We start from the raw sequence: 26,466 nt of genomic DNA, 5'->3' as shown, positions 1-26,466 counted from the left end.
GCCGAAGGTCCACTCGATTATCCGCCATGTTCGCCCGTGGGCCTCATTGTAGTGTTCCTCTGCACTTATCCTGGGATTCCTCACTGGGGTCAGTAGCCATGACAGGTTGGGGTAACCAGAGTCACCTGCAAATGGCGAGGGACAACAGTTAGACACGCACTAACCTGTAGGGATTACCCCAGACCCAGACAACCATTCCCACTGTCTTGCTTCCAGGTGCTCACCTAATAGCCACACACGGTGCATTTGGAGTTGACCCATCACATAAGGGAGGCTGCTATTCCGCAGGATGTAGGCGTCATGCACTGAGCCAGGGAACTTGGCATTAACATGGGAGATGTACTGGTCTGCCAAACATACCATCTGTACATTCATCGAATGATAACTCTTTCGGTTTCTGTACACCTGTTCACTCCTGCGGGGGGCAAAGCCACATGGGTCCCATTAATGGCACCTATGATGTTGGGGATATGTCCCAGGGCACAGAAATCACCTTTCACTGAAGGCAAATCCTCAACCTGAGGGAAAACGATGTAGCTCCGCATGTGTTTCCGCAGGGCAGACAACACTCTGGACAACACGTTGGAAAACACAGGCTGGGACATCCTTTATGCAATGGCCACAGTTGTTTGAAATGACCCACTTGCAAGGAAATGGAGCACTGACAGCACCTGCACTTGAGGGGGGATTCCTGTGGGATGGCGGATAGCTGACATCAGGTCTGGCTCCAGCTGGGTGCACAGTACCTGGATTGTGGCACGATCAAGCCTGTATGTGATGATCACATGTCTTTCCTACATTGTCGACAAGTCCACCAATGGTCGGTACACCGGAGGATGCCGCACTCTCCTCACATGACCCTGCGGACGGTGCCTATGAAGGACAACGACGAGCACAGAGTCAAACAACTCAGAAGTATGTACCCACAGCTTACACAGAACAAGAATCATAATCCAAAAAGAGGCCTGTCTGTGTGTTGAGTCTAGGCCTAGGTATGTGTGACGCAGTTAAAAATGAAGCCATGTGGGCCCCTGAAATGGCAGCTGCCTGACCTCTAAAGTGAGACAATGGGATGTGAGGTAACTGCGCTGGCGTTGTACACCATCTCGGTAGGCGGTCGAAGACCGCAGCGCAATGCTGCATTGGTTAACATTGGACCCTATGGGTCCCATGAGCCAATGACGATGGACGCCGGCGGTGGCGCTACGCACCGCCGTGGACGTGACCACCATTTTCTATCTCTTCAATCACTCGATACCTGATCTTCGACAGGAGAGGACCTACACTGCAAGTGCTGCTGTGACCTTGGTCTGGAAGAGACAATGGCTTGAGTGTCTGGGGAAAGGGCCCCTGCCTTCACATCGGAGGAGTTGGAGAAACTTGTGGACGGGGTCCTCCCCCAGTACACACTACTCTACAGTCCTCCAGACAAACAGGTAAGTACACTGGGAGCATGCTGTATGGGCTATGTGGAGTGGGGTGGATGTAAGAAGGGGGGGAGATTGCAGCGTGCATGAAACGACGGTGAGTGCATGTGCCACATGGCAAGGTTAGGGATGGGGGCCAATGACTGTGACGGTGCAGTTGGTAATAAGATTCTCTTCCCCCTGTACAATTCATGTAGGTCAGCGCCCACCAGAAAAAAGATATTTGGCGTGCCATCGCCAAGGACGTCCGGACCCTGGGGGTCTACCACAGACGGCGCACCCACTGCCGGAAAAGATGGGAGGACATTCGCCGCTGGAGCAAAAGACGGCAGAGGCTCAGCTGGGGATGGCCTCCCAACGTGGGAGGGGTGCCCGTCACACCATGACCACCCAGATGTTCAGGATCCTGGCGGTGGCGTACCCGAAGTTGGATGGGTGCTTGAGGGCATCACAGCAGCCACAAGGGGGTGAGTAAACTCTCATCCTGCTGATTTTGCGCGCAGTGGAGGGGTCTGGGTGGGGGAGGAGGGCTGTGGGTTTCCCTGGACCAGGGAGAGTTTAGTAGGCAAGGTCCCTCCGTAAGGCAGGCCATGTGGCACCCCACCCCACCTCTGTAGAGTGCCAAGTACACCTAGTCATGCCCCTGTGTCATCCATGTGTGCAGATGTCGTGCATAGCCTAGTAGGCTATTTCCCAGGGATTGAACAGTGGAGCCCAAGAGTGCGGCGTAGTGCAGGGGACTTCTGTGTCTGTCGTGTCCGCCAACGGTAGCGGTAATGCATGCACTTAACATGTCTTTCTTCTGTCGCCCCCCCCCCCCCTTTTTGTGGTCTCCCTGTTCTTGTGTGCATTAGCATCATCAGGCGGAGGAGCAGTGGCACCAGAGCATGAGGGGGCTGCATCCCACATGGCCATGGAGGGCCACACTATGGACTCGGACTTCACCAGTGGGACGTAGGGCGAGGGGAGCTCCATGGTGGGGACAGGAGCCGACACCAGCGACACGGACTCGTCCTCTGATGGGAGCTCCCTTGTGGTGGCGGCAACATCTGTGCCCCCCATCTACAGGTACAGCCGCCACCCCACCTACCAGCACTGTCCTCCCAGCAGCCCCTTAGCCTTTGCCCTGTGCCCGCTCACCCAGGAGGGTGGGCATCAACTTCGCCCCAGGCACCTCAGCCCCTGCCATAGTCACCCCTGCGGCCCTCAGTGAGGAGACCATTGACCTCCTCAGGTCCCATTACTGTTGGACAGTCTACCATTTTGAAAGCCATCCAGGGTGTAGAAACGCAGTTGCAACAAACAAATGCATTCCTGGAGGGCATTTATTCTGGTCAGACGGCCCTTCAACAAGCTTTTCAGACTCTGGCCTCAGCACTGATGGCAGCCATTGTCCCGGTCCCTAGCCTCCCCCCTCCAACTTCCTCCACCCAGACCCAATCCCCTGTACCCCAGCCTATCACAAGCACACCTTCAGACCAGCATGCACACACGTCAACACACAAGGGAAGCTCAGGCAAATATAAGCACCACACATCCCACAGGCACTCACGCAAGCATCACACACATGCCGACACACCAGCACTGCCTCCACTGTGTCCCCCTCCTCCTCGTCTCTCTCCTCCCTCCCAGTCTCGTCTACACTCACACCTGCATGCACTACATCTACAGCCACTACTGCCATCACCAGCGCACCCACCACCACACCCCGGACACGTGCAGTCACCACCCCCACTACCATTCACACGTCCCCTGTGTCCTCTCCCAGTGTGTCTGTGACGTCACCTCCCAAGATACACAAACGCAGGCACACACCCACCCAACAGCCATCCACCTCACGACAGCCTCCAGCCCATGCACCTGCACCCAAAGTCAGCAAACGAACACCTCCTACAACCACAATCTCTTCCTCCACTCCCAAACCCCCTCCAGCTCCCCGTCCCAGTGTCTACAAAAAACTTTTCCAGTCCAACCTTGACCTCTTTCCCACACCTCCCCCACCCCGTCCGTCTCCTAGGTCCCGAACTAGCACTTCAGCCACAACATCTCCGGGACCAGTGGCACCGGCCACCAGGGCAGCCAGTGTGACACGGAGCCACAGCACGGACAGTCCCCCACCTGTCAAGCATCAAAAGTTGGCCAGTGCCCGGCGGGAGAGGGGGAAGACTCCAGCCACCAAAGCCGCTCCCAGGGGTCCCAGTGGGAGTGTGGAGTCAGCTGCGACACCTTCCAAGGTGGGTAAGGGCCACAAGAAACTAGGAAAGTCTGGGAAGAGAAGAGCAGCACGGCGGAGGAGACCGCCATCATCCCCACTGCCCAGGAGGCCACAGACATCATCCCCGCTGCCCAGGAGGCCACCGCCATCATCCCCGCTGGCCAGGAGGCCACTGCCATCATCCCCGCTGGGACAGAGAGGACCACCAGCACAAGCCCCACTGGGACAGAGAGGACCTCCAGCACAAGCCCCGCTGGGACAGAGAGGACCGCCAGAACAAGACCCGCTGGGAAGGAGAGGACCGCCAGCAGCTGAGTCACTGCAAAGGAGCCTGCCGCCGCAAGCACCGCTGAACAGGGCACCGCTGCCTCCCACCTCAAGCACCGCTGAACAGGGCACCGCCGATCCAAGCACCGCTGAACAGGGCACCGCCGCTCCAAGCACCGCTGAACAGGGCACTGCCGCTCCAAGCACCGCTGAACAGGGCACCGCCGCTCCAAGCACCGCTGGCCCATGAGCGCCAAGGGCACTAACGCTACTGAATCCGTCACGAGCAGGATGAAGCACTCTGGGCACAGAGCCCCCTCCAGAACCAGTGGAGAGATACATCCACTACCTCTGTCCTTAGCAGGATGAAGCACTCTGCGCACAAGTCCCCCTCCAGAACCAGTGGAGAGATACATCCACTACCTCTGTCCTTAGCAGGATGAAGCACTCTGGGCACAAGGCCCCCTCCAGAACCAGTGGAGAGATACATCCACTTGAGAGACTGTGGCTTTGCACTCCCCAGGATATGGCAGTGTGCAACCCACCCACTGTAGAGACTTGAGAGACTGTGGCTTTGCACTCCCCAGGATATAGCAGTGGGCAACCCACCCACTGTAGAGACTTGAGAGACTGTGGCTTTGCACTCCCCAGGATATGACAGTGGGCAACCCACCCACTGTAGAGACTTGAGAGACTGTGCCTTAGCACTCCCCAGGATTGAACAGTGGGCATGTGGCCCTCTCGTGGATTTGGCATTGTGCACTCAACCGGCTGAGGTGCCCCCCCTTTCCCTCCCCCTGAGGTGCCTGTTTTCTTGCTCTCTGATGCCCCTGCAGTGTTCTCTCCGTCATGGTCGGGGATCTTGTGTCGGCCTCGCCCATACAGTGTGTGCCCAGTGTTCCACGGACTTCATTGGAGCACTACCTGGACTACTAAGCCTGGTGTATATTTTGTTTATGGTGTATATATATATTTTTGCGTACTTGATTTTGATATATTACAATGGTTACACTAATTTCCTTTTGTCTTTGCATTCTTCCGGGGGGTTGGGGGGGTGTAATTATAATGTATAAATATGCATTAGTGTGTGTGTTGTAGTGGGTGAGGATGAGGGTGGGGGTGGGGGTGGGGGTGTTGCATGTGTGTGCCCCTGTTTTTTCCCTCCCCCCTCCCCTGTGTCCTAGGTGCAGTACTCACCGTGGTCTTCGCCGCCGGCGTTCGTGCTCCTGGTAGAGGAGCAAGAAGATGAGAGTTGGCAGGATGTGCATGTGCCATGGCGTCCGGATTCCTCGTGGGGTGTGTAGAGGTGACCGTTTTCCCTTTGAAGTCCTGTTTCCGCTGTGTTTTTATCCACAGTGAATCCGCCCCGGAAAAGGTGGTGGATTGGTGGGTTGTGATACTGTGGGCGGTACTTTGTCTTCCAACTGTCTGTTGGCGGTGACTGCCAAGCTGTTTGTCTGTACCGCCGTGGCGGTCGGAGTGTTAAAGTGGCTGTCTTTGTTGGCGGTTTCTGCCACGGTCGTAATTCCAAATTTTTTACCGTCGGCCTGTTGGCGGTCTTACCGCCGCTTTAACACCGACCGCCAGGATTGTAATGACCACCATAGTCTGAAATGACGGACCCTGCAGTTGTGGTGCCTTTGCCTAATACTCAGCCCAACAACATTTTGTTGCAAGGTTTGACTGCCCAACAATTGACTGAATGGTTAGATAAGTTGAATACCCTGCAGAGTGCCCCTAAGGGAGAGGAATACCTGAACTATACTAGATTGGGGATGGAAGCGGAACATTGAAGGAAATATGGGCGTGAACAAACTCAAATCTTACACAGAAGCAGAACTGAGATACATGTGCCTGAAAATTACAAGAAAATACTACTACAAAGTGATCGAATTTTTTAAAATGAGAATTTTGCCCACAAACATTGACTGGCAGAGAATAGATAGGACAGCTCAGGAAGCAAAAGTGTCAATACATGCGTATGATGAGAGATTGTTGCAGGCATTTAAGCATTACAGTGGTACAGAAACAATTGAGCCAAAAAACATGATTCATTTTGTGTTTAGATTTGTGGAAGGACTGAGACCTGAAATTAGCCAGATGATTAAGAGCCATTTGATTTGCTGGTAGGCAAAGCCGATTGATGAGTTATTGCAGTTTGCAGTATGCAAAGTACTGTATCGACGAGATTGAGTTGAAGCAGAGGAAGCTGAAAGAAAAGACAATGGTGATGCAGATTACAGCAGCACAAACAGGGATGCAGGGAAATTTTCCACAGCAGCAGCAACATAATGGAAATGTGGTATTTCAAAATCAATCAAGAGGTAGAGGTCGCAGAGGAATGGGAAATGGAAACTGTAGCCCCAATGTTGGTACTGTAGTGGTTCAGAATGATGTACAAGGAATGAAGAGATTGTTGCCATGTCACGCTTGTGGAGCAGATGGACATTGGAAGCAGGAGTGTCCAATGATGATAGAGGAAGGTTTTGCAAAAAAATGACATCAATTTGTTCCGAAATATGAGAGGACCAAGAATAAGAGGTCATAATCCAAATTTCCATAACAATGTGAATCAGATGCACAATTTTCAAACCATGCAGCAGGTGCAGAAGCCCTGTGTGCAGATGACACACTTGCAGCCAGTGCAAAAGCAGGTTCAAATGGTACCTAGATAGCAAATCCAAATACCTCAAGCCCCAATGGAGCAGCAGCAGGCAATGCTTCCTCAACAGGTCACAGGTCAGAGGTTTAACCAGAGTAATAACACAGTACACCAATTCCTGTTACAAAGTGAGAATGGAATAAATGATGATTGGGTTAGCAAGAGTTCTTATGAAGAGGAATATGTGCTTGCAGTTTCCTTGGAAGTAGATCAGAAAGGTCCATATGTAAAGGGAAAAGTAATGGGTCATAAAGTTTTCTTGTTGGTTGACACAGAAGCTACACACTCTACAGTGAGAACTGCAGAAGTTCCAAACCTACCCCTTTCAGGAAAACGGTCCAGATTGTAGGAGTAGGGAATCAGTATTTGACTAATCCAATCACAGAACCAGTTCAGTTTAAAATTGGCAACTTTAGAGGATTGCACAAATTTGTAGTCTATGATTAAAGTCAAGCATCCCTATTGGGAAGAGACTTTCTGTGTAAAACAAAATGCTCAATTACTTGCTCAAACGATGGAATCGAGATACAGACAAACGGTGATGATGAGGATGACCCAGCTCCAGAGACAGAGTGTGAAATAATAAATGAGGAATAGCCCCTGATTAGTTTCTTTCCAATTTTTACAGTAAAGGATCTTCCTTCCGACTTACAGGGAATAGTTAAAGAGAGAGTGTGGGATTTGAAAGTGAAAGAGATTGGCCTGATAAAGGGAGTTGATCCAGTTAAAGTTTTGGTAAAGCCAAATGCTAATTTTCCTCAGATTCCCCAGTACCACATGCCACAGGACATCATTCAGAAGGTTACCCAGTACCACATGCCACAGGGCATCATTCAGAAGGTTGCTCCCATAATTGCAGAATTTGTAAACCAAGGGGTCTTGAAAGAAGTGTTTAGCAGTCCTTGTAAATTACTGATAATGGGATTGCGAAAGCCCTGTGGGAAAGCTCGGATTTTTCAAGATCTGAGAAAAGTAAATGACATTGTGATAAAATGTTGCCCCATAGTACCAAATCCAGATGTGATTTTGTTTCAGATTCCATGTGATGCTGAATGGTTCACCGACATAGACTTGTCACAAGCCTTCTTTTCTGTGCATCTTCATGAGGGAAGTCAATTTCTCTTTTGCTTCAAAAATTTACATTGAGTTTACTGTTGGTGTAGAATTCCTCAAGGGTTTTCAAAATCACCTTCCATATTCAACCAGATCTTGAAAAAGAATCTGGAGTCATTAAAAATGCCTTTCCAATCAACATTGGTACAGTGCATCGATCATTTGTTGATTGCATCCAAAATGAAGAAAGAGTGCAAGTATAACACGATTGCCTTATTACACCATTTGGGAAAGAATGATCATAAAGGGCCATATTTATACTTTTGGACGCAAAACTGCGCTAACGCAGTTTTGCGCCAAAAAAATTAGCGCCGGCTAACGCCATTCTGAAGCGCCATGCGGGCACCGTATTTATTGAATGGCGTTAGCCGGCGTTAGCCAACCGGCGCTGCCTGGTGTGCGTGAAAAAAAACCACGTACACCAGGCAGCGCCGGCGTAGGGAAAAATGGCGTTTGGGCGTCCAAAAATGGGGCAAGTCAGGCTGAGGCAAATAAAACGTCTTAACCCGATTTGCGCCATTTTTTTGGGGCGCCCAGATGCCATTAACATGACTCCTGTCTTAGCAAAGACAGGAGTCATGCCCCCTTGCCCAATGGCCATGCCCAGGGGACTTCTGTCCCCTGGGCATGGTCATTGGGCATAGTGGCATGTAGGGGGGCACAAATCAGGCCCCCCTACGCCACAATAAAAAATTACAAAAAATACTTACCACAACTTACCTTTTCTTCCCTGGGATGGGTCCCTCCATCCTTGGGTGTCCTCCTGGGGTGGGCAAGGGTGGCAGGGGGTGTCCCTGGGGGCTTGGGAGGGCACCTCTGGGCTCATTCTGAGCCCACAGGTCCCTTAACGCCTGCCCTGACCCAGGCGCTAAAATCCGGCACAAATGCGGGTTTTTTAGTCCCGCCCACTCCCGGGCGTCATTTTTGCCCGGGAGTATAAATACGATGCATATGCATCGCAGTCATTTTTTAAGACGGGAACGCCTACCTTGCATATCATTAACGCAAGGAAGGTGTTCACGCAAAAAAATGACGCTAACTCCATGAACTTTGGCGCTAGACGCGTCTAACGCCAAAGTATAAATATGGAGTTAGTTTTGCGTCGAATTTGCGTCGAAAAAAACGACGCAAATTCGGCGCAAACGGAGTATAAATATGCCCCAAAGTATCTCCACACTACATTACAATACTGTCAAAAAGATGTGAAATACCTGGGTCACCAGATTGAGAAAGGAATAAGGAAAATATCCAGAGAAAGGGTCACAGCCAAATTGCAGATGAGTTCCCCCAGCCACACAGAGAGATGTCAGGATGTTCTTGCGAATTTTAGGCTACTATTACCAGTGAATTCCCAACTTTTCAGCCATTTCCAAGCCATTGCAGAAGCTGACCCACAAGGAAGTCACTGATCCCTTAGCGTTAGAGCAGGCTTGTATGAAAGCATTTTCTGAATTGAGAGAGTATTTGTGCAAAGCTCCCGCCTTGGAAATGCCTGACTATACAAAGCCCTTCATGTTGTTTTGTCATGAGCGTGATGCATGTTCTTTTTCTGTCTTGACTCAAGTTCTTGGAGGTATAAACTGCCCAGTAGCATATTTTTTAGCTGCTTTGGAGCCAGTTATGGCAGCTTTACCAGAGTGTTTGTGTGCAGTTGCAGAGGTTGGACAGAGCCTTGCACAGTGTGAAGGCATTGTGATGGGACATACCCTGATTAATATGGTTCACCAGTAAGAAATGGTGAGAGAATTCAAGAGTTGTTGCAAGCCATCCAAATACCAGAAAAGACTGCCATGGTGAAATGCAGTGCACATCTGAAATCACAAGATTTTGTGTCAATGGGAAATGGATACGCGGATCAAGTCGCAAGGTTTTGTGCATTGAACTGTATATCTTTCAAGGATAAGTGGGAATTGTTACCTGAAGAAGATGAGACATGTCCAAGCTATGCATTACATGTTATAGATACATTGGAAGAACTGAGAACATTTCAAAATAACGTTGACAGGGAGGAAAAACGGTCATGGGACAGAATGAAATGTGCACTGCGACAGGATAAATTGTGGGTTTCAGGAGAGAGTCAGTTGGTTTTACCGAATAGTTTGTTGACCCAAATGGCTAGATATTATCATGGTCAAGCACATGGTGGGAGGGATGCCATGATCCTTCTGTTCAAACAGAATTGGTTCAATCCAAAATTTAGACAAGTTGCTGAAGCAGTTTGCCATCATTGTTTCATTTGTCAACAAATGAATGCAGGAAAAGGGACAGTGGTCAATTTGAGCCACATTGGATGAGCAGAAGGTCCATTCAGTACAATGCAGATTAATTTTATTGAGATGCCTGTGTGTGGAGGATTCAGATATGTGTTGGTGATTGTCTGCATCTTTAGTCACTGGATAGTAGCTTACCCTACACAGAGGAATGACAGACTCACAGTAGCGAAATTACTGATGCGGAACTGATTCCATATTTTGGGTGTCCAGCCTCTTTAGAATCAGATAGAAGAAGTCACTTCAACAATGAAGTAATTAAGTTACTATGTGCAGCCTTAAACGTTGAGCAGAAGTTGCATTGTAGTTACCGTCCTGAAGCCTCAGGACTTGTGGAACAGATGAATGGTATCTTGAAATAAAAAATGGTGAAAATGTGTGCGTCCATGAATCTGAAATGGCGAGGCGCACTACTGTTAGTTCTGATGACAATGAGAAACACACCCAACAAAAAGACATGATTGTCGCCTCATGAGATCCTCATGGGCAGAGCGATGAGGTTGCCAGCTGTTCTTGCAAATGCTATTGTGAACATAACAGATTATATGGTGTTGGACTATTGCAGGGGTGTGGCTGATGTGGTTCGCTCTTTCTCTCATCAGGTGGGAGCCACCACACTGCAACTGTATCAAGATCAAGGACACAACCTGAGAGCTGATGACTGGGTTGTGGTCAGAAAACACGTGAAGAAGACATGTTTGATTCTCGCCGGAAAGGCCCTTTCCAGGTAGTTGTGATCACTACCACAGCTGTGAAGTTTGCTGGAGTTCGAAACTGGATCCACGCATGCCATACTAGAAAAGTGGCATGGCCTCTGGACAATGAAGATGAGTTGTTGAGAGTACCAACAACGACCAGACCAACCTCAGAACAGGAAAGAGAAGAATGAGGAACTGAGACCGGATCAGAGCAAATTGAGAACGGTTCAGTCACTCCTGATAGAGACGAAAGAGAAGACCTACAGGAGAATGACAGTGAGACAATCTCAATTGAGGCAACAGGAGAGTCTAGTCAGGGGAGAGCTCTCCCAGAAGTAGATGATTTTGAGAGACAAACAAAACAAATGCCAGACCCCGATGGGGAAGGAGTTGAGGCGGATCGAAGCCAATGTGGTTTGACTCCTCCCGAAACAGTCACAGGTCCGTCAAGAGAAAATCCAGCACAGGAAGAAGAAGTTTTAAGTTCAACACTGAAAAGAACATTAACTAAGGGTCCACTGAAAGGATATAAGTGGCCAGAGTCACAATCGAAGAGGAAGGAAGCAGTCGCAGTGACAACAACTGAGGAAGAAGTAGATATGACAAGGCGAGAAGATCTAAGTGAAGGAAAGTTGAACAGAAATCGAAAGTTGAAAAGAAAGAGAATAGAAAGTCGAAGGTACACAGGTCCTGAATGGGCATATACAACAACAAGTTAATGGCAAAGATAATTTTTGTCTTTTTGTTTTGATGGAGACATTCCAGGTCAATATTTTGGCACTTGAAGGAAATCAATGAACTGAATTGTTGAAACTACAGATGGAGAAAAGTACAAAGAAGAAAAAGAGACTGTTGAAAGTAACTGGAAAAGATGTTAATAGATTGATTTGACAAGATATCCTGATTTGACAAGCTGCTAAACCGATTTTTGACAATCTTACAGATTTTGAGAAAAAGATCCTGGAAGTGAGACTGAAAGCTGTAAATAATTGCTGAAAAAAGATTGATTTATTTTTATTTTTGTGTATAGTTACTATTTTTTCTCTTCTACTTTCTGATTCTTTACAGATCATGAGTAACCTTAACGAGCAGGGTAGGAAGAATAAGTGCTGTAAATACATGAGTATTGGTTTGGCAATTGTGTGCGCGGTATTGTGCCTGATTGTGGGAATGACTGTTCTTGACAAGAATAAAGCCAACCATACCTCAGCTTTAGAGACAACTACTGCGTTAACTGAAATAGAGAAGTTCAGGTTAGATGAGATGTATCTGCACATAGAAAATGCACAAGGAGAACCTTCTTCTAATGTCTTCTATCGTTTATTGAGTGAGTATGTTGAGGCGATGGATGCAAGAGATTATTATGTATGCACGAAGAAGGAGTTACCTATCTTAGTTTTCCCCTCACATATGGGATAACTTGTAGTCTGTTCTTAACAAGATTCTATAACCAGGAGTACATTCTGTATTTCTATTCTAACCACGGCGCTATGCTTTCGTCCATCCCCGTAATTAAGTACCTCACTAGAGTACCTAAGCAGAACAATACAGAAATAGTGAAAGGATTCTTTGAGCCTACATTAACTTTTGGCACAGCATAGGCCCACAAGAATAACAACATGCTTGCTTACACCATTAGAAAAGAGCTTCTTAGATCAGACAGACGACAGGAGAAAGGCATTAAAGGAGAAGTTAGAAAAGGGTTTAGAGAAAAGGACTTTTATAAATGATTACACATTTAGTGAAATAAAAACACAAGGGAGGTTAGCTTTAGATGAGTAACACATAGGAAAGCTTTGTATATATAGGCCTATATCTAGTACTGACACTTTGTTTGTGGGAACAATTGAATGTAGATATGTGTTTTTGTTTCAGAGTAAATGGACATTTATGTTGAATGGACAGGATCCAGCAATTCCTGGTTTATATTACATCTGTGGGCCAAATGCTTATTACCGTCTTCCAAGAGGATGGTATGGAACATGTTATTTGGGAATAGTTTTCGCAAATATATTCCAACTTGGGACTTGAAAAGATTACGGAAAACTTACATCACATTAAACAAAAGAGAGTCTCCTTCTAGTATAGTGGGAGACATGTTTGGAGCTAAAATTCTTCCAGTAGGTGTCTACTATTGTGGATAACATGTTGACAATTTTTTCAGGAGCCATGATCCTAATGGATACAGAAATGGCTGCTGTAAGAGCTATGACTCTTCAGAACCGCCTTGTGTTAGACATTCTTTTAGTAAAATATGGCGGAGTTTGCAAAATGTTTCAATCACAGCATTGCTGCTCATATATTCCTGATAATAGCAAAGACATTTGAAGCTTACTTACTAATCTGACTAATGAGAGTGCTGATTTAAAAGAATTGAAAGAACCAGGTGTTTGGGAGAAAGTTGGCAAAGGATTTGCTTCATGGGAAGTTGGCTCAGCAACATTGGGAAAGGGATAATATTGAAAATAATCCAAGGGGTACTGATAATTATGATTTGCATAGTTGGAGCATGGGGAATAAGTAAATTGTGTCGCTTGATTAAATTAAGGGAAATGAAAAATGATCAGAGGAGGGAAGAAAAGAAGAGGGAACATTTGTTTAGGGAAAATTCAAAAAAGGACAGAGATGACAAGTTTTAGCTGAAACAGAAGATTTGTGTGGGAAGATGGACCGAATGTTAGCAGCCAGAATTCTTTCCCATGAAAACTGCTTGCTAGAATATGCTTTACTAGCTAGGGATACGTTTGTATAACTTAGTGTGTGTAAAGACGAACTTCGCAGGAGCAGACAATGGATGCACTGACTGGAGTATAAGCTGATACAAATTTGTTACCTGATAAGCCCAACGACGGGAACAGGAGAAGAGGAGCCAATAATCGACATGTGAACAGTAGACTAGTAAACTCTTGGATGTGGGGTTCTGCTTTCATTGGACTAAACGTAAACGTACGATTCCTTGACCAATAGTAACGTGGGAAGTAGTTTTAGGAAATCTAACTTTGCCAGATTGCACCGAGAGGAGATATGCCGTTCACCCTTTTCTTTCCTAACCGCCCGAGATGCTATTAGCTATTATGCTTTCTGTACTGCATGAAGAGATTTTGCTTTCCAGGACTTTAATGCTGAATTCCGATGCCTTGCTGACAGAACTGATGTCCAACTGACGAAGACTGTCACAGCTTGCTGAACCATACTGAGGCAAGGTATAAGAATGTTGTTGATTACATTTGCTTTTGTCCCTAGGTACCAACCACTATTGTGATAGAGCCATGGTTAGAAGTTTTTCCAAATTTGTGTTGACTAAATTGTTTTGCATGAAGACCAAACATGCTATTCTAATCTGAAGGTTAGTTAGGGTACGCACTGATCATGCTCGCTATATGAAATAACAGTTGATGTCTTTTCTTTGCTGAATCTAAATGTATGCCACTTCCTTTGCACAGTTATTCTTGTTATTGATTTGTACTGTAACCTTAGACTGTGTAGTGGTCCAAGCCTTGATTAAATTGCGATTCTTTAGGAGATGGGCAGCCAGTGTTGTTTCTGTATGTTTATCATTTGATTTTGAGACTAAGTTACGTGATATTAGCATTGTTAATACAGAGAAATAAACATTCTAACTTTTACATAAAGGTGTGGTTATTCATGGCCGAGAGGTCATGGAATGTGGAAATTACAGACTGTTGATGCTATTGATTCTCATTGCTATTGATTCCAGTCTCATGGTGGGAACTACTCTAAGAACAGTCAAAAGGTCCATTGACCTACAAACACGCCCCCTTATAAATTGTCAATTAACCAAATAAGGTCAGACTCACTAATACATCTATGTATCTACTAAACGTATACCCTAAATCGAATTAAAACTTGCCAAATGTTGCCAAAATGTGTAAGGTTAATAGAAGATATGGTTAATGAATGAAAAATACTTATCTAAACCAAGATTAGAGACACTTGTGAGTAAACATCGATCGAATTTTTGCGACTTGAACTATTTTACATTACAAAAATTGTTGTCTTCAAGTAGAGGATTAAATAGCACAATCGCATCCCAGTCTATTCTCTACGCAGGCAACGCAGGCAAGTCTGAACAAGCGTATGTGAATACGTTTTCCATGTGACCCGTAGTTCAATCAAAAGCTCTTTCACACATCTGGATCCTCTGGCTGATTTTCAGCAGTGGCGTTAATAATTGTCAGATCTTTCTGAAGTGTTGCATGTCTCATATAGAGTGTGTATTCCCACAACATACAATGGGCCTTATTTATACTTTTTGGTGCAAAACTGCACTAAAGCAGTTTTGCCCCAAAAAGTTTTGCACCGGCTTGCACCATTTTTTAGCACCAGCTGGGCACCATATTTATGGAATGGTGCAAGCCGGTGCAAAGGGTAGGCTAGCTTAAAAAAAAATGACGTTAGGTAGTTTTGAGTCAAAATAAATGATTCTGACCAGATTAGCATCATTTTTTGACGCTAAGGGGCATATTTATACTCTGTTTGCACTGAATTAGCGTCATTTTTTTTTACTCTAATTCAGTGCAAAACTAACTCCATATTTATATTTTGGTGCTAGACCCGTCTAGCACCAAATTTATGGAGTTAAAGTCATTTTTTGGAAGTGGAAACCTACCTTGCCTTAATGAGATGCAAGGTAGGCATTCCGTGCAAAAAAATGACTCTATGGCCTTAACACCATATTTATACTCCCATGTAAAAATGGTGCAAGGGAGGGAGGAGGGGTCAAAAAATGGGGCAAAGCTTGCTTAGCCCCATTTTTTAAGACCTGGGTCAGGGCAGGCGTAAGGGGACCTGTGGCCCTATTTCCATGGTGGAACACCATGGAATAAGCCCAGAGGCGCCCTCCCTAGGCCCTAGGGGCACCCCACCCACACTAGAGGGACTGCGAGGATGGGGGACCCCATCCCAGGTAAGTACAGGTAAGTGCATTTTATTTTTGAAAGTGCCATAACAGGCCCTGAAATGGGCCCCCATACATGGCACAGGGTGCAATGGCCATGCCCAGGGGACCCCTGTCCTCTGTGCTGGCCACTGGGGTGGTGGGCATGACTCCTGCCTTTTCTAAGGCAGAAGTCATGTGGCATGGTAGGTTTAGCACCATAAAATGACGCTAATCTGGTTAGAGTCATTTTTTTTTACTCTAACCTGCCTAAAGCCATTTTTTGGTGCTAAACCCTCTTCTTCTATACTGCCAGCCCCACCCGACTAAAGTCATTTTTTTAAACTCTAGCCTACCCTTTGCACCGGGTTGCACCATTCCATAAATATGGTGCCCGGCTGGTGCACAGAAATGGTGCAAGCCGGTGCTAAACTTTTTGGTGCAAAACTGAGTTAGTGCAGTTTTGCAGCAAAAAGTATAAATAAGGGCCAATATTTAGTAAGTTTGTGCCACTTTTGTGTCATAAAATGATGTTAATGCGGTGCAAAAAAAGTTTAAATCAGGGCCTTGGTGCTAGATGGGTCTAGCACCAAAGTATAAATAAGGAGTTTGTTTTGCACCGAATTAGAGCAAAAAAATGACACTAATTCGGTGCAAACAGAGTATAAATATGCCGCAGAGTATAAATATGCCCCTAAATATGGCGTTAAGGCCATAGAGTCATTTTTTGCACAGGAACGCCTACCTTGCATCTCATTAAGGCAAAGTAGGTCTCCACTTTCAAAAAATGACTTTAACTCCATAAATTTGGTGCTAGAGGGGTCTAGCACCAAAGTATAAATATGGAGTTAGTTTTGCACCGAATTAGAGTAAAAAAAAATGACACTAATTCGGTGCAAACAGAGTATAAATATGCCCCAATGTTCATGTAACATAAACAAGGCCGCCATCTGCTCTGACTGTGTTTTCTGGTTTCCATTTTGAACTGTAATAATTGCCTTGCTGTCACTTTGCAGGGAGAAGCTGACAGCTCAGTCATTAAAAACAGCAATCTTTTGTAGACAATGAAAGCATTCAAACGCGAGACACGACGTTTGGCAAAAACGAGTGCCATGTTTCTCCTTTATCTTGTTTTACACATTCTGCTAAAGTTGAGAATTTGTACATCTTTTTTCCATGTTGAAACCACACATCATTCCTTGATTGGGTGACAATGCCGTGATTTTGAAGCTTATTCGTTTCTCCAAATTAAAAATGTCTTATTTAGTTTTATCTTTGTGAGTAATGCAGGGTAAAATCAATAAAACATCGAATAGCTCTGCTTTGTAGAGAGGAAAGGGTTATTTTACCGCTCACAATACATTCTTCCTGATACTTAGACCAGCTCTAATTGCTCACATGGAACTAACATGTTTCATCCTTCTCCTTCCTGCAGTCAGTCAGTCCAACTGGCTTTTGTATGACGGAGCCACGCATGAGTTTAGCATGGTCGATGAACATATACTGAACATTTTAATAGTAATGTAAAACTGAAATATGGTTTCCGTCATGCATTTTATTGGATAAGTGGCTGGCTAATGCAGGGAAGTGAGTCACACTACAAACACAATGATACAGTTTGACAGGATAGCTGCCCTGTACCAACAGATATTTACATCTGAAGTCTGCACCAGATACAACCTTTTTAGGGCCGAGCACAAAGTGCTCCGTCCCTGGTGTAATATCTCTGTGAGCTTGTAGCCACGCCCATGTCAAGCCCATCAGTTTGGTTGGTTCGTGGGCAGTGCTTTATTTGTGCTTGCTGTTTCCGGTGGAGAGCACCGGCACTTATTTTTGAGGGCCGGCAGTTATTCTTCTGTCTCAAGTATTTACTGTGAGGAAAAGAGACATATAGGAAAGACGGAGGAAGAGAAAAATGAAAAAGCGTCACAATGGGAAAAAGCAGAAAGCTGCAGGACTGAGCTGAAAGGGCAGGGAGTGGCTGTAAATGGATTCAAGAGGCCTGAGATGGCTTAGGGGTTATGCTACCTCAGTAGTCTGGGCTCAAAACTTTTATTGCAGAACCTGCATGTTACAGAGGAGACTTAGGGCACCAGCACTTTTTCATGTACAAATTAAGCACTGTTTGTGGGCTTGCCTTTTCAAATTAGCTTTATTTAATTAGTGAAAGGCATGAATATGTCATGCCTTTTCTAGTGCTTAGCCACCTCAAGCACACCAGCCAACTATTGAAAACATACGAGGCTCCATGTTTTCCATATGGTTTCTGCACTATTTTTTCTCTTTATTTCATAGGCAGCGTGATCTCGCTGGGTAGTAGTAGAGCGCTTTGCATGACATCGACCCTGTTACATGGATAGTTGCACTTTTGCCGGTTACATGAATAATTGTACTTTTGTCAATAGGTTTCACTGTTGCAAACTTCTGTTTCTTTTTGGGTGGTTGCTTTGCGCTCATGCGGCTGTCGGCTCGCTTATGTGAAACTGTTTTACTTTTCAGTTTATGTGGCAAGAAAAGTCTGGTTAGATGTTTTCAACGGTAATAGCTTTAACTCGAGTAAACGCGAGACCCATTGCATCGCAACTTATTGTTTCTATTTATTGTCAGTACTGCTTGTTATGATATGTTGAATAATTGATTGAGAGTTACAGGAGAGACAGTTACCTTTAGAGTGATTCAAGTGCCACCTAATTGCGACGCTTGTATTTTAAAACAAATGATATCGCGCACTGACTTCAACAAAGCCCAGGCACAAAAGATCGTGAAAAAGTTGTCTATTTGTGGAAACAAAACATTTCATATATGCACGTGTAGTTGAAGATACAGACTCCAGGGTTGTTCGTTTGTGCTGAGAAGCAGTTCCAGGTCTATTTGATTAAACCATCGCCGATTCCCTTGATAAATGAATTGACTACCATACCCAGGGACAATTGTGTATTAAATGATTGCCACGCCCAGGAAACACAGGGCTGTACGTTGATGAGTCTTGTTCCTTCCTTGCCCTACCCACCTCTAGCATCCTAAAACAGTCACCATAAAGGTAACAAAAATTGAGCATACATGTGAGAGCACTTCTAAACCCCAAGCCTACCACATCAAATGCTGCAGGAATTTAGAGCAGGGCCGGCTTTAGAGTTGGTGGCAACCGGTGTGACAATCTTTTTTGCCTCCCCCTCCCCTTGACCTTCTCTCCTGAGTCCCTTACTACCACCTGGCTATAGTGCCCAGCATCTCTCCATAGCCCCTCTTTCACATACATTTTATTTGTTTTAAAGTTCTTGGAAAAAGTGGCTTTACTATTCAATTCAGCTATCCACATAAAATTCAGATCTGTCCTCTACAGCAGGTATACTCATCCTCTGTATTACTTTATGGGGAGTCAAAACTGCCAGTGGACACAACTCCAATATCTCTCTCTAGCGGGAACATTCATTACAGGACATTTTTATTGCTGCCTAAAAGCTGGACGCACAAGGAACTCTGCAGCAGGTGCTTTTTTAAATGGTGAGGTATTGCTAAACACAGCGCCCCTCTCCAGTTCAGCATCCATTGCGAACGCTCTGCCCTAAAGCCGGCCCTGATATAGAGGATTAATTTTAGAGAGGTCACCAACACATGGAAGCTTTAAAACTAGCCTCACAGCACTGACAATATAAATTGCACAAAAATCAACCATAAAAACTTAGAGCAACCTTGCTTTACGGAGACTTTCCAGTTTTATGGCACTTACATCAAAAACTACACAAAATTGAGAGCACAATTACAAACAGCCCCCATCCTCCCAAACGCTCACTTGTAGTGGCACTCATTTAAAACAATACATACAAATTGAGGATACAATTTGAGAGTGGCAGCCCCAACAAAGAGCCTCATGTCACCCAGCACAGCCTTATGACACTGCCATATTTTTTTTTTTAAATGCCACCAGCCTCATTGTAGTGACGTTAGGGACTGGGGTATGATACTGAAATAAATAATCCTAGGGCATGTTAGGGCCTATACAGCCCCAGCAAGTGCCCAACTCAGCATCAACATTGAGAAGACCATGATAGCCCAAACAGGTACCAGACGAGCATATGCACTGTAAGCATTGTATTTTTTAATGGGTAATGACTTGCAATGTAGGACGAGCAAGGCACACCAGTCAAACACAAACCGTTATGTACTCCCTAACCATCAAAAGGGCTTTCACTCAAGAAGCACTGAATTGACCCTTATAGCGACTTGTAGATGGAATTTATGCACTACTATTGATGAATCTTGCCATCTCCTATAAACAGTGCACCATTAGGCCATATTACTGAGCTGAGAGGAACCTCACATTTGAGGAACAATCGTAAAGAGGATCTCCTCCTTCTTCTAAAGCAGGTCTGATATTATCTTACCGCCCCTATTCAAGATACTACCTTTTACCACCAACTCTGACATACTTCAATGCTTGATCGTCTCATGCATCCTACTGAATCTCCATCTTGATATTGACCTTCAACATGTACTTCAAATTAATTTGCTATACATTACACCATATGTGCACATAACCTCATAATGGAAAATCTGACAGCTCTCTACTTCTTAGAACCTGCCTTTCTCTGAGCTGCCAATGAATGGATGCTGGGTCACCACCTTAAAACTTCGTAAACGGAGTCCCATATAAATGGGCTTAATGGCGCAGGCCAATGCAGCAAGTCACTTTGCTTCACTGCCCTTCATCACAGGGAAAAGGGAGGAATGCGCATTATTCAAAAGAATACCATACATTCCTGTCCTTTCTGCTGCTATGGTGCCTTTTAGGAGGCCTAGCTCCAATGCAGGCATCCTTGCACAATAGTGCAAGGGTGCCTGTGTAGCTAGCAGAATTGTTTTTGGGCAGGAAGGGGCACATTCCATCACAAAAAAAATCCTGAGAAATGTTTCCCTCGTTATATGTGTGCTGCAAAATGCAACACACATTGAAAGAGGAAAAAACAAGGAGAAATAAAGATAATTTTCCTTGTTACACCCCTCCTGGGAAAGCGTATCTTTTAGGCACACTCCCAGGTTTACACGTTCTTGTAAATCTGGGACTATGTCAAGAACCATGGATGTTGCATGGGAACACCCACACAACACCCATGCAAACGCCTCCCTGATGCAGAGAAATGTAATGCAGCAATTTGCGTTGCATTACGTTACTTGAAATTTATGAAGCCATGCGTGGCACACAAGGTGGCCTTGGGTGGCTTCATAAACCTTACTTAAGGTTTGCATTGCCTTTGCACCAAGTTGAGTGGTGCAAGAGTGAAGCAAGCAGGGTCACAAATATGGCTTTGACATCATAACCTCTGGAGAATGAAAGAACTACCACCCTACAGCTATCTGGATCCATGAAATTGACCCACTTCCAGGGATATCAACAGAAGTAAGAATCTGGGCATGATCTTGGATACTAGACATTGAATGGTCTCCAGAGAACCACATCACAAGAATCACTTTATACATGATGCAAACTCTTTGATGCATAACTCATCATCTAGGTTTATCTTAGAAGTTGTGGACCATTCATAACAGTGGATGATTTCTACTAGGAGTTTGTAGGGTATGTAAAGACTGGAGAGGCTGCTTTAGCACTGTTGAGGCTGTCCCTCCAGCCCTGAAAAGAACTCCAAATGAGGGAATTTTCACTCAACCTAATCCACTAGTCCACAGCCATCAACGTCCTGGAGGACAGAATTTCAAGACAGGGAAATGAGTCCTTCCAATAGCTAAAGCTCTGGTGCTCTGAAAGTAATTGGGAAGAGGGATAGGAACATATGCAGATGTATCTTTATATATCATTCTGCTACACTTGTCTCATCACTTCAATAGGGATATAGTTTAGAGAGTGAAGCTTGGGGGTGTAAATCTCAAATGTCACATCTAAAAAAGCAGTTGGCAGCAGGGTGAATTGGTGAGATAACTAAGATTTGGTTGGACTGTTCCCATGAGGAGCAGCATCAGAACTGATTTGCATTAGGTGAGCCTCTGGGGCTCATTTAGAGTTTGGCAGGCAGGGTACTCCATCTCAATGGCGATGGAGTACCCTGCTTGCCAAACTCAAAGCCCACCACCATGATTTTGAGTTCCACAGACGACAAGTTTTACACCCCTCCTGGGAAAAATACAAAATAGCAAAATACAATCCAAAAGTCCTTCCTATTTAGAGAGGATGGTCAGACAGCTTTTTTAAATGTTTGCTCCTCCCACATATGTCCTGGAGGTGAGGGACAGTAAACAAACCCCCACACCATGGCAGAAAACTCATGCGATGTATGAGTCATTTGTTTTTTATTTTCCAAAACAAACTAAAAAAAATAAATAAAAACCTTTGGAAAACTTTGAGGCTGGCCATTGGAGCAGCGTAACTTTTGCTTCACCTCTACATGTTACAGCAGCAATGCAAATGTGTAACCGGCAACATATACTCTGTATGCCATAACATTATTGATGTAAAGTGAAGCATCAAAACATATTACTGGAGATGTATTCATTGTAAAAACTAGAGATTTATGTATGCTTGTGTCCTAATGTTTAACTTTACCATGAAGGTTTGTAGCCCTCATTCATATTTACACTTGTATTTCAATATATTGCTTTTACTGAAAGCACATTGCATATGTAATCATGAATTCATTTATTTGTGTTATGCATTTATCCTGACAATAGGTGTGTCAACCCTTTTTATATATATTATTTATTTGTGTAATAAAAGTGCACATTGACAATACTTAACTATCATTAGCTTGACAAGGCCTTTATTTTAACACAAGATGTATTTTTCCGTGCTCTGCGTGCTTTTGGAGGTGCACATTTGTGATTTCTTAGTTAGAGAAGGGAATTCTGTGTATTAGAGATACAGAGGCCTGGGAAGAGAACTCTTGGCAACAAAAGGACGATTTAATGAGCAGAAGAAGCTTCCTATTCTTGGCGTATCAAGAAAGGAAGGAGCTCAAGGTTAACTTGGTCATTGGAGTACTGTGGGATAGGAAATTCAACTAATGTTGCAGATATATTGATGACATGTTTGGAGATATGGATGCTCCTGGAACTTTCCACTTTAAGTTACTGTTCACCTGTTAGAATTGCGGCAGATTCCTTTGGACTTGGAGAGGTGCAGGCCTCTCCAAATTCACTTGCCCATAGAGTGTTTAGCTTCCTACTAACATTGATTCCCCTTTTTTAGAATACTTTTAATGGAGTCTCCATAATGCTGACACCTACTTTGGTACATTCCCCAATCCTTTGAGACTTTTATTCTGTACTTACCCACTTTAGCTTAGAACCTGAATTAGAAGATATTAGATTTGTTCATGTTTAGGAGGAATAATGTGTATTCCTTTAGGGAAAGTTAATTTCTGTTTCTTAGTATATGTATTGCTGTAACTGTAATTTCTGTATGCCTTATGCTATTGAGATTTAAGTTATTCCGTCATTTCAGCTTGTCAGTTCTGGTTCTCTACCTTTATAATTTGATTTTGATAAACACCCATATTGGATTGATCACTAATTTGTAATAAACCTACTATGAGTTCCATACTGATTCCTGGTCCTCATTGTTTGGCCAAATAGGCTTCGCAAAATTTAAATTGTAAATTTGTTCTTAACTCTCTTACTTCTCAGTCAACTACAAGGTCTATCAGATTGCGACTACCTTCTGCATTCGTGTGCACTCTTACAGATGGTACCAGAGTATGGTTAGTTACTGGAGCAGGGAGTTAGTTACTGAGTTAGAGTGTCCCATTCTAGACTTGCTGAAACACAGACCAAGGCCCTAAAGCCCATGTGCCAACTTGAAGGATTGATGGAGTTTCATCAGTTCAACAGATAGGTGTAAAGCAGAGGAGTGAGTATTGATAGGGTTGAATGTTGCAATTGCTTGTAGTGTTTTGTGGAGACTGTGTGGTGTGATGCAATAATGTGTGAGTGTGACTCTTCATGCAGAGAAGTTGAAGTTGTTATCGTACTCGACATAGCCTAAGATCCCAGGACAGTGATAAACTATTGGTATGGAAAAAAATGTGTTGTAATTTTCTGCTAAGATTTGGGGTGCTTGTCTTGAGACATCGTCATTGACACAACTGAGATAGGGACATTTATCTTTGAGAGTAAGGTACGGTTGGTGTGGTAAATCCCTAGTGCACAAGGAGGAGCGGCACCAATCCAGGTGATTGTACACTGGTCGAGGTTTCATTGAAGTGTGAGTCAGAGTGAATTAGATAGTGTCACTCCAAACAGTTTCTTGTATACGGAAGTATTTTAACTTCTTTAGAAGAGAGGACAAGGTTATTTGTTGAATTTGCTTTGTGTGTTGTTCTGCGTGCTTAGTATTGAGTGTGTTTGTGAAAAGCTGGAAAGGAGAGTGAGTCACTGCAAGGAGTGAAGCTGACATCACTATGTGCAGCACTGGGATTGGTTGGGTGGCATTGAAGCCGCGCTGTTATTGGAGGCCTATGTCATAGTGTCAAGCTGCTATTAGCTGTTATTGTCAAATGAGAACTGTGAGTAAAGAGTTGTTTCCTGAGTCAAAATGGATTTCTGATTGCGATTGATGAAAATATTGTCAAAAAATTAAGGGCCCGATGTACGACCTTTTGTTTTGCCGCTCGCAATTTGCAATCCGATGGGAATCGCACATTATGAGTAGCAAAATAAAATGTACAACAGTGTTAGGTACTCAATGGGGTCGTAAATGACTTACCTCATCATGATTCATGTGGTAGGTCATAATTTGAGACCACATTGGGAATGGCTGCACTCACAGGGATGGTGACGTCTGGGGACAGCAGACCACCATGTCTGTGACTGTTTTTTAAATAAAGGAGAGTTCTTTTTTTTAATTGCGGCCCATTTTCCTTAAAGCAAAATGAGATGCATAAAAAAAAAAAATTAAACGTTTTCTTTTCATTTTTTCAGAGTTGGCAGTGGACGAGGGACCACTACCAGATCTGAAAAAATATTTTTGTTTTCATTCACGAAGGGAAGGGGTCCCTTGGTGACCCTTTCCCATTGGCGAATGGGTTAGCACCAATTTGAAATTGGTGTTAACTGTGATTGTTTTGCAACCGCACTCACGGTCACAAAACAATCATACATACCACTGCGATTGCTCAGTTAAGAAGCGTCAACCATGGAACGCCTCTTCCTAATTGTGATCTGCAAGCGCTTTTTGCAATTTGCTAAATAGTTTACAGAATCGCCAAATTGGGTTTGTACATTGCAAATAGGGCCATTTACACAAGAAAAAAGCTTTGTATATCTGGCCCAAAATGTCTTAAGGCTACACAAGATCTAGTAAGGGGAGATGTGAAAGTGCCTGTTCAGAAGAAGGACAAGGCACCACCTGAATTTACACCAGGTCATTATAGGGCTGTAAATGTAGGTTTATACACATGTACTTGGCTGAATCAATGGCATAAAATTACAGAAAAGGAAGGTGCGTTTAGGCTTCCAGAGTATGGCACATTTAATTTGAGAATCATTGAAAATTGGAGGAGAGAATTGTATAAGATGAAATCAAAACCTAGACCTGCAAAGTATGAAGCACTTAGTGGCACATTTAAGAGCCCATAGAGCCATTCCAATGCCACAATAGTGTCATTTTTTAATGCTAAGGTGGTGTTAGAAGGACAAAAATGCTGCACCATATTTACAAAGTTGCCTATTGCTTGCATTGCACCACTTTGTTATCCTTTGCTCTACATTATGCCTGAGCGAGGCATAATGTATGCAAAGGGAGTGTTTAACCATTAGGAGGGCTGAAAATGTGGCGCAAAGAAATCTAGATTTCTTTGTGTCATTTTTTTCAGCACTTTTAATGCCTACTCAGGGCTGGCGTTAAAAGTAGGCTTCCATTATTTACAATGGGCTTCTGGGTGCTTTTCAGGATTAGCGTCTACATTTTTCACGCTAATCCTGCAAAGAGCCAGACTGGTGTCAAAAGTTCTGATGCTAGTCCCCTAACTACTGCCATGGTGCGCCATATTTTAAATACGGCACACCCATGGTGGCATTAGGGGGGCACTAAGGGACACAAGAAAAGCGGCGCTCCACTGTGTACAGTGCCATTTTTCTTAAATATGCCCCTTAATGCTTGGGAGCGTGCAGCCCATGCTAGGCAGAAGGAAAGATATCAGGGAAGAGTCCAAAAGGTAATACGTACTTGTACAGATTCTAGATCAATCAAGCAATCAATAAGAAAATGTGTAAAGTGCGCTACATACCCATGAGGGTTTCAAGGCGCTGGGGGGCGGGGGTGGTGCTGCTACTGCTCGAAGAGCCATGTCTTGAGGAGTTTTCTGAAGGAAAGAAGGTCCTGGGGCGGGTCTGTCGTAGATCTGACGGGAGGGTGTTCCAGGTCTTGGCGGCGAGGTACGAGAAAGATCTGCTGCCGGAAGATTTGCGCCAGATGCGGGGGATGGAGGCGAGGGCGAGGTTTGTGAAGCGGAGATGCCGGGTGGGGGTGTAGAAGCTGAGTCTGTTGTTCAGGTATGTTGGTCCGGTGTTGTGGAGTGCCTTGTGTGCGTGGGTGAGGAGCTTGAAGGTGATCCTCTTGTTGACGGGGAGCCAGTGAAGGACTCTTAGGTGGGGGGTGATGTGGCAGTGACGAGGGATGTTGAGGATGAGACGGGGGGAGGCGTTTTGGATTCGTTGGAGGCATTGTAGGAGTTTGGATGGGATACCGGTGTAAAGGGCGTTGCCGTAGTCGAGTCTGCTGCTGACGAGGGCCTGGGTTACTGTTTTTCTTGTTTCTGTTGGGATCCATTTGTAAACTCTGCGAAGCATGTGGAGGGTGTTGTAGCAGGAGGAGGAGATGGCGCTGACCTGCTTTGACATGGAGAGTGAGGAGTTGAGGGTGAAGCCGAGGTTTCGTGCGCTGTCGGTGGGTGTCGGTGGGGGATCCAG

This window comes from Pleurodeles waltl, chromosome 10 (genome assembly GCF_031143425.1).
Source record: "Pleurodeles waltl isolate 20211129_DDA chromosome 10, aPleWal1.hap1.20221129, whole genome shotgun sequence".
Classification (NCBI taxonomy): Eukaryota; Metazoa; Chordata; class Amphibia; order Caudata; family Salamandridae; genus Pleurodeles; species Pleurodeles waltl.
This window is presented reverse-complemented; position numbering follows the sequence as displayed.